Raw genomic sequence first — 13,074 nt, 5'->3', positions numbered from 1 at the left:
CGGAAGCGAGAGATAGACGATAATTCAGACGGAATCAGTCGTACGGGCCGTGACTGTCGTTCGGAATACACCATGTTAACATTTTCGAGGTTGCATGATTATAAAACACATTCCGACTGTCACTTTCATGATCTGGTAAGCGACGCTTTGATTGCTTGGAAGAAAGGTCGTTCTGGCATGACCGTAATAGGATGTCCTCAGATCTTTGTTTAGCGATAGCGAGAACTAAGATCTGAATTTATTAAGATTGGTTTTGATCAGATACTCTCCTTATAACCGACGTATTTATTGGTCACATGTTGTTTGTTGGTATTCTCCACACACACACACACGCCGTGAGAGCAGGATGAAATGGTTTAGAGTCGAATATTTTGACTATTTGAAACTGTCTGGTACTTAAGGCCCCTTTAGTTTCACTCGCTACATTTGTTCAGTAATGATTCAAAAGCCGACTCGCCCTTGTGGCGCCACTAGCCATGCCCATACCGTCCTCGTTCCTTACTATGATCCACATCATCCTTCGTGTTGTTCCCACGTCACTTTTCTGTCAAAGTCGCCCAACGAATTATTACATACCACGTCATTGATTCATGATACTCGTGTATTCGAGGCACTCGTGAAGAGCAACCTCCTCGTGGTGAGTGCTGGATAGCGCTAAATGCTCTTCCCCTGTGTGGACTCGGGGTAGAATTTATCCACAGCACCCCATTGCTTGTCGTACAAGGCGACAAAATTGGGCAACCTGTTTGCCGTGGGTTGCGCCCATGTGTCAGTGGAGGAAGGGATTCTGGTGGTTGAGGGCACTGGAGCCAGGAACCGGTGTTCCTTTTGCCCAACACACCACTTTGACCCTAACTTCACCTAGACGGGTGGTAGAATTGGCCTGATTCTATCAATCGGCTGGTCACGTCATGCCCTGTGCATGGAAATTTGAATTTCACAAGACCATCAATATTCCAAATAGCTTTTAGTCAGGATTATTATCATCTAAATTATGATATAATGAAGTTCGCCTAGAGTCCTATGCCTGAAGGCGGTGGCTCATGGGCCAATCTGGTGATATAGACCTCTGTTTTCTGTATTCTTTAGAAATGTGTCATGGGCCGAACCAGCCTGGCATGTATTCTTTTAGATATCACAGCTTTTCAAGTCTGTATTTTCTGGAGTATAGCACCCTTGCAGACTGGCTTCCACTGCAACACCGTCCTTGTTGACACTCGGTGGCGGGTGGGAAACAGGGATGCCGAATCTTATCATTTACACCATGACTCACCACACTCAATCTGGTTCATCCAAGACCAACAAACGTCGACATGTAGACTCTGTTTCTTCTGATGAAGAAGCAGTACCTCAAAATGATGATTCTTGGCCGAAGTTCTTAGTTATTACTTCTGCTGATGGTAACCCATTAAAATTAAATTCCTTTGCTATTTCCAAAGGTACTGAAAGTATTTGTGGAACTGCTAAAAATGTCACACGCCTGCGAAGCGGTTCACTTCTAGTTGAATGTGCACGGCGACAACAATCAGTTAATCTGCTGGATATGCAGCAGTTTGTTAACACCAAGGTTGTTGTCTCGGTGCACAGGACACTGAATTCGTGTCGGGGCATCCTTAGAGATTATGCTCGTCGTCTGGCTGACATGGGTTAAGAAGAGATTGTGGCGGAGCTAAGATCCCAAGGTGTTCCTGCTGTAAAGCGTTTCACCAGAAAACAAGATGAATCAATCATTAAAACAAACACATATCTTGTCACTTTTGACCTTCAGAATTTACCACAGTCAATCAAGGCTGGATACTTTAACATCGGAGTGGAGGTGTATGTGCCTAACCCACTCCGATGCTTTAAGTGCCAGAAATTTGGACACGGTGCGAAATCATGCACTCGCAAAACTGTATGCGTACGTTGTGCAGGGGCTCATGAGCGCTCTGAGTGCACTAATGTAACACTCAAATGTAACAAGTGTTATGGTGAACATGTTGCCTCCTCTAAATCATGTGCCATGTTTCACCATGAATCCAAAATTCTGAAAATTAAATACACTCAAAACATAACTTATCATGAAGCCAGGAAATTCATTCAGTCCCCGTCTCAAATAACTGTTTCAAAATCTTATTCCGCCGCAGTCTCAACTCCAGTTCCAGTCAAGACTGTTCTCACAACTTCAACACAATGCCAAACAGACATATCTTGGATACATGATCAGCGGATCATTTCAGACGAGTCTACTAAACTCAGCTAGCTCAGAACCCCTACTCCAATGTCTGCTTCTTCACAAACAGAGTTCGTACAAACTGACCAAATGTCAGAAAAACAAGTCAAAACACTCAAGGGAGTTGCCCCGTTGACAAAAACGAAAAAAAAACAAATGAAGAAAAAGGCCAGGGCTCTCCAACATTTGGAGGTGCCTCCTTCTTCATCAATCACTGTGGAGGTTCATAATCCTTTTGAACCTCTAGAGATGGAGGTTACTCCTTCTCGACCAGTGTCTGGGAGTGGTCCTCCCTCCCATTCTAGAACGCCCATTGAACCTCCATGAGTTCTAATCACATCATACAGTGGAATTGTAGAGGACTTAAAAATAATTTTAATGATTTACAAGTATTGATTCAAGACTACAGGCCATCAGCATTTTGCCTGCAAGAAACTTTCCTGAAGACAACGGATAAATTAGATATTCGACATTACAATTCATATCATTGCTTTTCTCGTCCAGGTGATAAAGCTACTGGGGGATGTTGTAGTGAGGCAGGGCATCATTCACAGTCCTGTTCCTCTTACTACCCCTCTCCAAGCTGTTGCTATACCTGTCACAATGCACATTGTTTTTACTTTGTGCTCTCTTTATGTTCCCCCATCTATTAATCTGCGTCAAACTGAACTCCAAGCGCTGTATACACGAAATGTTGACAACATTTTTCTGTTTGTAGTTTATGCTGTTAAAGAGTGAACGGGAGAAGTTAGTTCAATACATGCAACATATGTGCAATGTTTGATTGATCATGTGAAACTGTGGGGATTACTCGGAAGAATAAGTCCCCAATATCCTATGCTTGTCATGTAAGCCGATAAAGTTGGTTAGGCTCGGCGACTTGGGTTATTACATATCATCGTGGCTCAATGGAATGTCTCCTCAAGACTTGACTGCCTCCGCGGTTTGGTGGTGAGAGTGTCTGCCCGGAGAGCGATAGGTCGCTGATTCAATCCCCTGGACGCATCATACCAAAATACGTCAAAAGATTGTAGTTCTTGTCACCCTGCCAGGTTCTAGGCATTAAGGGATAAAACAAGCACTGGTAGGCCCGGAGTTGGATATCAATGTTAAAACCACGCCTTGGTATCTCTGTGGTCTACTACTATAAAAGTGGTATTAGTATGCATTAACACAAGCCCATGCAACCTAAAACACGCACTTGCTTAAGTGTCCGTAACCTAGGCGACCCTTTTCCTTCATTGCTTAGGCATAACTTTAATTAAATATTTAAAACGTACCTCACAGTCGGTTAGCTGTCGGGCTAACAATCCGGTCGCGAGTTCGCATCCGACGGATTCTTGCGGCAGACGTCGTTCTAATGAGAAGGTGTCGTGCCTATTCTAAAGGCGCCGAATAAACTTTTTCTTCTCCTTATTTTACTTCGTAGTGTGTGAAACCCATTACTGTTGTTGCGTCGTTATCACATGGTTAATATACTGATGCAACTCTCTCTCTCATCAAAGATACCCTCACCTTCAGAGGTACATGTCAAGGTTGAAATCCATAACACCTTTGACCTTCGGGAGATGGAGGTGACTCCATCTTCAGAACACAGACACAGGAGTCCATCTTCCTCACGTGCACGTGAGAGATCCCCGATAGAACCGCCATAAGCCAATCTCCTTATTTAATTCAGTGGAATTGCAGAGGACTTTGGAATAATTTTAATGAAGTACAGTTATTAGCACAAGATAACAAAACATCAGTATTTAGTTTGCAAGAAACATATCTTCAACCAACTGATAAATTTGAATTGCGTCAGTACAATTCTTATCATTCTTTCTCACCACCAGGTGATACGTATTCTGCATTAGATCTGCAGATCACTGATTCTAACATATATACTGAATTTGAATGGTCAGTCCACGATGACCTTTGTGGAAGTGATCATTTTCCGACTGTAATTACTGCTGTAAATCCCACTGATGCTCCACCTTCAACACGATGGAATTTTTCCAAGGCAAAATAGCCATTATATCAAACCATATGTGCTGACAAATTGAAACCAAACCTTTTTATAGATGTTCATGACCCAAATCATAGCTGATGAAACTATTCCTAGGTCCTCTGTGAACCCACATATTCGAAAACCATGGTTTAATGACGAATGCAAACAAGCTAGGAAGCGTAGGAAGAAGGCAGAGAAATATACTGAGTCAAATTAAAAACTTCATTTTTAATAATTAATGTCCAAAGAGGGATTTTAATCAACGGTGGTAACCATAATTTGTTCCAAAGCACCTACGGTATTCGGTAACATCAACAGTTTAAATCATAAGTCCCACGCACGAGAATCTGATGGCACACAAGTTCAGTAGTGTGTATGGCCACCATGTGCGTTGACAACTGCCACACAACGCATCCGCATGGACCTTGTGATGCTTGTGAACACATGATTGGGAAGACGACGCCATCGTTGCTGCAAAATGATGCCAAGATCTTGCAAATTCTGTGGTTGGTTCTGAAGAGTGCAGAGACTTCTGCCAAGTGCATCCCAGACGTGTTCGATGGGATTGAGGCCGGGAGACCTTGACGGCCAGTCCATGACCGGGTCCATGGGCTGCCATAAAAGGCAGAAGTTCTGGTGCCAGTACCTGGTCGCGGTAAGCAGCAGCGTTGAGGTTGCCACGGATGACAAGAAGCCTTGAACATGCATTGCCACAGAAAGCACCCCACACCATGACACTTCCGCCTCGAAATCTGTCAACTTCCTGTACACAACACTGAGCGTAACGTTCATGGCGGCGCCTCCACACCCTCGCCCTACCATCAGCAAATCGAAGATTAAATCGGGATTCATCACTGAAGACGACTTGATTCCAATTCCTCTGAGTCCATCGTAAGTGTCGCTGTGCCCACAATTGACGTTGACGTCTGTGTAATTGAGTCAGAATCGGCCCGCAGTATGGCCGTCGTGCTTGATGTTGAGCAGTTCCCAGACGGTTTCGAACAGTTTGCGCACGCAGTCCATCCCTAAAAAGTTCATTTCTGGTTGATGTAGCCGTCAAAATTCGGTTACGGAGGTGACGTAAGACAGTCTGACGATCCTCTGCATGCGACGTCACAAGTGGTCGGCGAGTGCGATCAGCGGTGGTACCCGTTTGCTGTAGACGCGTCTGTAAATCATAAACAGTCCGTCGACTACAACTCATCGTCCTTGCGACTTCAGCTACGGACGTTCCCGTCTGCAACATGCCGATGGCATGTTCACGTTGCACATTTGAAAGGCATGGCATGACAAATGGCCGTAAAGACTTTTGTTTTCTTGTATTTTTCTTTTTTCTTAATGACTGCTAACAAGTATGGCTGAAACACGTGAGGTCTTATGGCCACGTGACCAGTTGCACGTGAAAAACCACTTTTGCCACTATAGAGCTGTCCACATTATTTTGATCGATTCACCTGCACAAAAACGGGTGTTATCTGAAGACAATACGTGGCCATTACTGTTCAAATACACAGTAAGGGCCAACAATGATAACTGGTCAAATTTTTTAGGATTGTGAAGTTTTTAATTTGGTTCAGTATACTTTCGACGCCATCCTACCGTTCATAATTTAAACAATGTGAAAATCAATTCTGCCAAGGCTCGACGAACCTTTAAAGACAATAAACGTCAGTATTGGAAGAATTATGTGACTAAAATAAATTCACGCACGCCTATGTCAAAGGTATGGAACATGATCCAAAGAATCAAAGGCAAAGGTTCTAAAACTAGTATTCATCATCTCAAAGATGACAATAACTTATTGACCTAAAAATCAGACATTGCAAACAAATTGAGGAAAAAAATTAATTTTAATTCTGACAATGGCGAAGACTATAATGAAGTTGTTTCACTACATGAACTACACGCTGCTTTAGTACAAGCTCATGATACTGCAACTGGTGCTGATGATATTCATTATCAGCTCTTAAAACACTTGCCTGAATCTTGCCTCACAACACTACTAAATCTTTTGGATGATATTTGGACAACAGGACATTTTCCTCCTTCGTGGCGAAATGCCATAATTATACCCATACCAAAGCCTGGCAGGGATCATACAGATCCATCAAATTATAGAACCTATTTCGTTAACTAGCTGTGTTTGTAAAACCATGGAGCGCATGGTAAATAATCGATTAGTTTGGTTTTTAGAAACCAATAATCTGATTAGTAATATCCAATGCGGTTTCTGTAAAAACCGAAGTACAATTGACCATTTGGTTCGTTTAGAATCATTTATTAAAAATGTTTTTGTCAATAAACAACATGCTGTATCTATCTTTTTTATCTTGAAAAAGCTTATGATACCACTTGGAAGCATGGTATTTTAAAAGATTTACAGGACTTTGGTTTAAGAGGCCGCTTGCCTCAATTTGTATCACAGTTTTTCAGACAGACAATTTCAAGTTCGTGTTGGTTCAACCCTGTCTGATCATTATAATCAGGATCAGGGGGTTCCACAGGGCAGTATTTTGTCTGTCACATTGTTTAGTATAAAAATAAATAGTTTATCAAAAGTATTAAATGACTCAATTGATAGGCCCTTAGTATTCAGAACATGTAAATGGTGGTGGATGATGCACATGAATGTTAATTATGTTGTGTTCTGTTTATCACTGTATGGTAGACAAACATCTATAAGTTGCATAGTATAAAGAATGTGTCTATAAATTAGTGTTGCAAAAAGTGCCATCGTTTAACGTCTTTTTGGTATGACGCGGCCGGTGATCGAACCCCGGACCTTTTGCTCTCTGGGCGGACGCTCTACCTCTAGACAACCGAGGCGGTACATTTAAAGGTATATACAAAATATGACACATCATTTGTCAACATTATGTGCGATTTTCTTGGTTATGAGTTTTCACAACTTCTTAATTACTCACTGGGACTTTATTAAAGAACATTATTTGCGTGGCGGATGCTATAGAGAGAGCATGGCATCCTTACCCTTTTCCCGAACACCTGGTGTCCTCACTGACTTCAGTGATCAAATCATACCATTTCTTTCCACCATGTATTGCCATATGAAATCCATATTTCGTCAGAGTGTGTGAGTGAATGAGTTGGGTTTAACGCCGTTTTTAACAGTATTCCAGTCATATCACGGCGTGTCAGCTTAATGTGATGCAGGTCTAAGACGGTTACCACTTCGGTGATACCCACGAGCAAGGGTATGGTGCTGACAAACCTAGAAACATAATCGGGGCGAACCGGGATTCGAACACACAATCATAGGTTTCTGGCGAGCCTAAGGGACGCAACTCTGCACAGCGAATCACGGCGCCTTAGACGACTGGGCCATATTTCGTCAGACATTCAACACAAGCAAGAAAGACAAAGGAACTCTTGAGAGATTTTATAATAGTTTACTGAATAATTTTGCTCAACATTTAATAAGTAGTGTGTTGTTTACAGGCGAGATAACCCCTTCATGTTGGCCAACAACTGGATACAACCTGAAAACAATGCAAAATATGTTTTATATGATATATATTACATAGATATATCTTTTCTTACTTTGACACAGCTTCAGCGGAGGGGTCTTAAAATGATCTTTTATACACATTTGAGAAATGTATGCAGAATGAAACAAACTTGTGTTTGGAAATACGTGTAGTTTGTCGAATGCTTTGTGGCTTTCAGGACTTACTCTAAGATTGAGGTCCTTCCTTTCTTTCGATTTTAATTCTTCCACATACGCCTTCGAATCCATCACAGACTGCTGGTAAGTTCTTCTTGGCCTCGGCGGAATCCCCATCAATCTTGATACACCACAAGTCCTTTGCGCACCTGTTTATAAAGGACATTATCATGATAAATTGTTTACTTAAATCACCACTTACATGACAAACATGAAAGTTGCAAAAAGGTATATACTATCGCTTAAAATATAAGATCTCACGTGTAAACAAGGTTTGAAAGTGAAATCATATTTGAAGTTATAAACACAAAGAAAAATGTTACGCACACCCCTACTTCTGAACCATGACTAATGGCAGAAATCATGGCATGGGATGACTGACCATAGGAGCATCGGATATAACAAACATTTGACAACAAATAAAGAAGATATTGGTGAGTTGTGATTGAAATTTACTGACAAAAACATCATGGTAACACAGGTACCTCAAAAAGTATGGCGTGGCAGTATTAATTAAACGAGTTACGTTTGCTGCTTCATGTGAAAATGTTCCTTAAAGTCTCTACTTGACATGACACGTGAAACATATCAGTAGCGGATATAACCGCCACGTGCCCGGGTGAAGCATTCCACCCTACGTCTCAGGCTTCTGGTCAGACGATGGATCTGTTGATGGGTCAACAACAACCACCCTTGATGCAATGCTGCTTCCAAATGGCGTAAACCCTGTACAGGAGGATCACGTGCCTGTATGCGCCCATCCAGAATATCCAAAACATGTTCAAGGGGGTTCAAACCTGGGCTCATTGCTGGTCAGGGTAAAGTCGTTATTGCATTGGCCCTTATTTAATCCATGCGAACGATGAGGTCTGGCATTGTCATCCATGTACTGAGGTCGTGTAACAAGAGGGTGATTTTGCCAATCCGAACGGACATTCTTACTCGTATGCATAAAGAAACAGATCAGCAAGGAGGGAAGCACAACTTGTGTCCATGGAAATGCCTTCTTCTTGCCGACATGTCATATTGCCACATTTCACAAATATTTACCTATAAGGAAGTCCGTCATTTCACAACTGATTAAAGTCAGATCTCAGAGCTCTACACAAATATCTGAGGACATAACATTACAGGCCACGTCTGAACGACCTTTGGGGAACTTTGACAACCAATAAAAGGTCCAATAAGAAGCCGACATTAGCCAATCATAAAATCAGATTTCTCGAGCTTTACAGCATTAATTTCAAACTGGCAACTTCCATTCCAGAAAACGCTCTGAAAAAGAATTTGACCTCGTTCTCGATTCAAAATTTTCACGGGCTTAGGACAGTATTGTTCGTTTGAAATGTTTATCCCACTGAAGCGAGACACAGGCGATGATTTTTACGGAATCATTCGTACGCACCGTAACTGTCGTTCGGAGAACCGCGTGTTGATCTATTCGAGTTGAAGAACGTACATTTGTTTCAGTCACCTTCGTATTTCAACAATATATTATAAAATACTAACGCCACTTACCTAAAATGGTGATCCAAACATTGGTAAGAAAAGCAATGGAAAGAGCTGATATTTACCATTCTTTACCAAATAATTATTCCTGTATCTCTGTAAATCTTATGAAAAGAACTTACTTTGGGTTCAGCCCAGAGCAAGGTTGCCCGAATTTAGTGGGACATACATCACAGCAATTGCAGAGGTCTTTTACGTAGTTCTTTCTTCTGCATCCCATGGGCGCCGCGCATTTCGTTCCGGCACATGGATAACAGGAGAGACCATTCCCCTGGTCTACAAGCACCACAAGGACAACCACAACCAAGAGGATATATCTCATATCTATCTGTTTCTTATTCTACTGATGAACGCTTGGCTATCACAAAAGAGACGAAACGTTTTAGTTCTAAACATTACTTATATACTGCTTTCGGTATAGACACAGTGGGATGGGTGGGATGGGGTATGTGTCTAGGCGAGTCTATATCCACCACACAATCAATGTATGCAATACAGTTAAAGCAGGTTGTACGTTAACCACGCCCATACATTCAAATACATTTCCCTCTGACAAAACACCTTCTCAGTCAATAAATCGTTGAGTTTTATATAGTGCATGTGTCCTATCTAATACAAAGTTGTTGCTTCAAATCTGGTCATCAACAATGCACCACTATTATCTCTGATTTGTAACTTAAAATGTGTGCATATGTCTCGGGTGTTGGTCGTTTTGAATTGGCAGTATGTCCAAAACCTCACAATATTACTAGAACATATTGGCCAGGCATAGGGAAAAAGAACACATTTTTTTTCCAATGTTGTTTGTTGTTAAATAAACTACTCAAAGTTTGCGAAGGACTAAGTTTTGATCCAATAGATGATGTTTGAAATATCCTGGTATGCATTGAACGAAAGGGTCATGCAAGAGGAATGTATCGTTGTATTTGCATCCGACTGCCCCGTCATCGCAGACTGGCACTTTTAGACTGGGCTGAATATCAACTCATTTAGACAGACCAGGACCGGGCTCCAGTACTTATCACTGATGAATCAAAGATACTGTCTACACTTCACTTCCTAGTGTGCCGTAGACAAGATTTCAGGATTCTAACGTAGCCAAAAATAACCGCTGTGGAGGGGGTTCAATCATGATTTGGGGTGGAAGTATAGCGGGGCACGATGACAGGTGTACGTCTCAGGGATGAAATTCTGTATGTGTACATGAGACCGTATGCTGGTGCAATCGGGACCGGACTTCATCTTTATGGACGACAAGGGGCGGCCTCATCGTGCCAGGGTCGTTGATGCCTATGGCAGGAGACCATTGTCTGCATGGAGTGGCCAGTCCGGTCACAAGACTCGGTAATACTCTTACTAAAGTGTGGTACAATTTTCCCTTGGCAAACACCCAGACACTTATTGGGCGCATCAGACGATGATGCCAGGCTGTGACCGTACACCACATGGATCACATGCGCGAGTGTGTTGTTTGGGACAATGAATTTGTTTTAGTGATTTTGTGACGTTCCAGTTTTGATATCAATCTCCTCAAAATCAGATCTAGGTTCTCGCTGCTGCTAAACAAAGATCTGAGTACATCCCATTACGGGTCACGTCAGAACGATCTTTCGCGAACTTTGACCGACCACTGAAATTACTTAGAAGAAGTCAACATCAGCCAATAACAAAGCAGCTTTCTCGGGCTTTACGGCACTCGTTTCAACCTGGCGACTTCCATTTCAGACTACGCTTGAAAAATATGTTGACACAGTTCTCGATTAAAATTTTGAAAACTGAACAAACAAACATTCCGGAATGTCTAATATATAGTTGCGATTGCATGGCAGTGCTTCCCACGTACCGTGCAACGCCTCCTCCGTTCAAATGTGTATCCTACGGAAGCGAGAGATAGACGATAATTCTGACGTAATCTGTCGTACGGGCCGTAATTGTCGTTCGGAATACACCGTGTTAACATTTTCGAGGTTGCATGATTATAAAACACATTCCGACTGTCACTTTCATGATCTGGTAAGCGACGCTTTGATTGCTTGGAAGAAAGGTCGTTCGGACATGACCCGTAATGGGATGTCCTCAGATCTTTGTTTAGCGATAGCGAGAACTAAGATCTGAATTTACTGAGATTGGTTTTGATCTGCTACTCTCCTTATAACCGACTAATTTAATGGTCACATGTTGTTTGTTGGTATTCTCCACACACACACACACGCCGTGAGAGCAGGATGAAATGGTTTAGAGTCGAATATTTTGGCTATTTGAAACTGTCTGGTACTTAAGGCCCCTTTAGTTTCACTCGCTACATTTGTTCAGTAATGATTCAAAAGCCCACTCACCCTTGTGGCGCCACTAGCCATGCCTATACCGTCCTCGTTCCTTACTATGATCCACATCATCCTTCGTGTTGTTCCCCCGCCTCTGTTCTGTCAAAGTCGCCCAACGAATTATTACATACCACGTCATTGATTCATGATACTCGTGTATTCGACGTCTAACGCCTCATTCCTCACCAATAGGTATCGAATATGGAATGGGAAAAGTGAGCCAACGGGCATCACAATGTCATACCTACCATGTAACCTTTTTAAGAGCCCTTCATTGCTTAGGCATAACTTTAATTAAATATTTATTACGTACCTCACAGTCGGTTAGCTGTCGGGCTACCAATCGGGTCGCGAGTTCGCATCCGACGGATTGTTGCGGCGGACGTCGTTCTAATGAGAAGGTGTCGTGCCTATTCCGAAGGCGCCGAATAAATTTATTTTCCTCCTTATTATACTTCGTAGTGTGTGAAACCCATTACTGTTGTTGCGTCGTTATGATATGGTTAATATACTGATGCAACTCTCTCTCTCTCTCTCTCTCTCTCTCTCTCTCTCTCTCTCTCTCTCTCTCTCTCTCTCTCTCTCTCTCTCTCTAATGTAGTGTGTGTGTGTGTGTGTGTGTGCGTGCGTGTGCGTGCGATATTCTTCGAGTGTCTTCCCGGAGAGCGATAGGTCGCTGGTTCAATCCCCTGGACGCATCATACCAAAATACGTTAAAAGATTGTCGTTCTTGTTACCCTGCCAGGTTCTAGGCATTAATGGATAAAACAAGCATTGGTGGGTTCGGAGTTGGATATCAATGTTTAAACCACGCCTTGGTATCTCTGTGGTCTACTACAGTACTATAAAAGTGGCAATAGTATGCATTAACACAAGCACATGCAACCCAAAACACGCACTTGCTTGCACACCGATTTATATGAATGAACCCTTTTTCACCTCACCCAGACTTGATTCTGACTTCCCAGCTACAGCTCATCTGACTGTGAAGGTGAAGCTGAATGGTTCTGTTTTGCATGCCGAGGGCACGGGTTGGATTCCCGACATTGGTACAATATGTGAAGCCCATTTCTGGTGTCCCCCGTCGTGATATTGCTGGAATATTACTAAAAGCGGTGTAAAACCAAACTCACTCACTCCCTCCTCAGAGCACACTGTCATTTACTCGTTAGAAGAAATGTCATCAACTGGGCTTCCAAATTGCGTTTTATAACCGTTCCTGGCTATGCAAACACCGACAACGATGTTTCATCGCCTTGGAGGCGTGTGTGTTGAAAACCCTCAATCCTATGATTGTGGGTTCGAATCCCGGTTCCCGGTTTCTGTAGGTTTGTCAGCATCATACCCGTGCTAGTGG

General features: G+C 42.5%; 1 long non-coding RNA gene across 1 annotated transcript; it reads right to left on the bottom strand.

The window, feature by feature from the left end:
* Positions 1 to 7,601: 7,601 nt before the first annotated feature.
* Positions 7,602 to 9,805, bottom strand: LOC139446117 (uncharacterized). The gene is made up of 3 exons (XR_011651916.1): positions 9,516 to 9,805; positions 7,894 to 8,033; positions 7,602 to 7,699 (listed from the first exon to the last, which is right to left on the bottom strand). It is a non-coding gene; the product is annotated as an uncharacterized lncRNA (long non-coding RNA).
* Between the last annotated feature and the right edge of the window lie 3,269 nt (positions 9,806 to 13,074).

Source organism: Haliotis cracherodii, unplaced genomic scaffold (genome assembly GCF_022045235.1).
Source record: "Haliotis cracherodii isolate W230 unplaced genomic scaffold, xgHalCrac1.p SCAF_6, whole genome shotgun sequence".
Lineage (NCBI taxonomy): Eukaryota > Metazoa > Mollusca > Gastropoda > Lepetellida > Haliotidae > Haliotis > Haliotis cracherodii.
The sequence above is the reverse complement of the archived record's forward strand: the minus strand, read 5'-3'. Positions and strand labels throughout refer to the sequence as shown.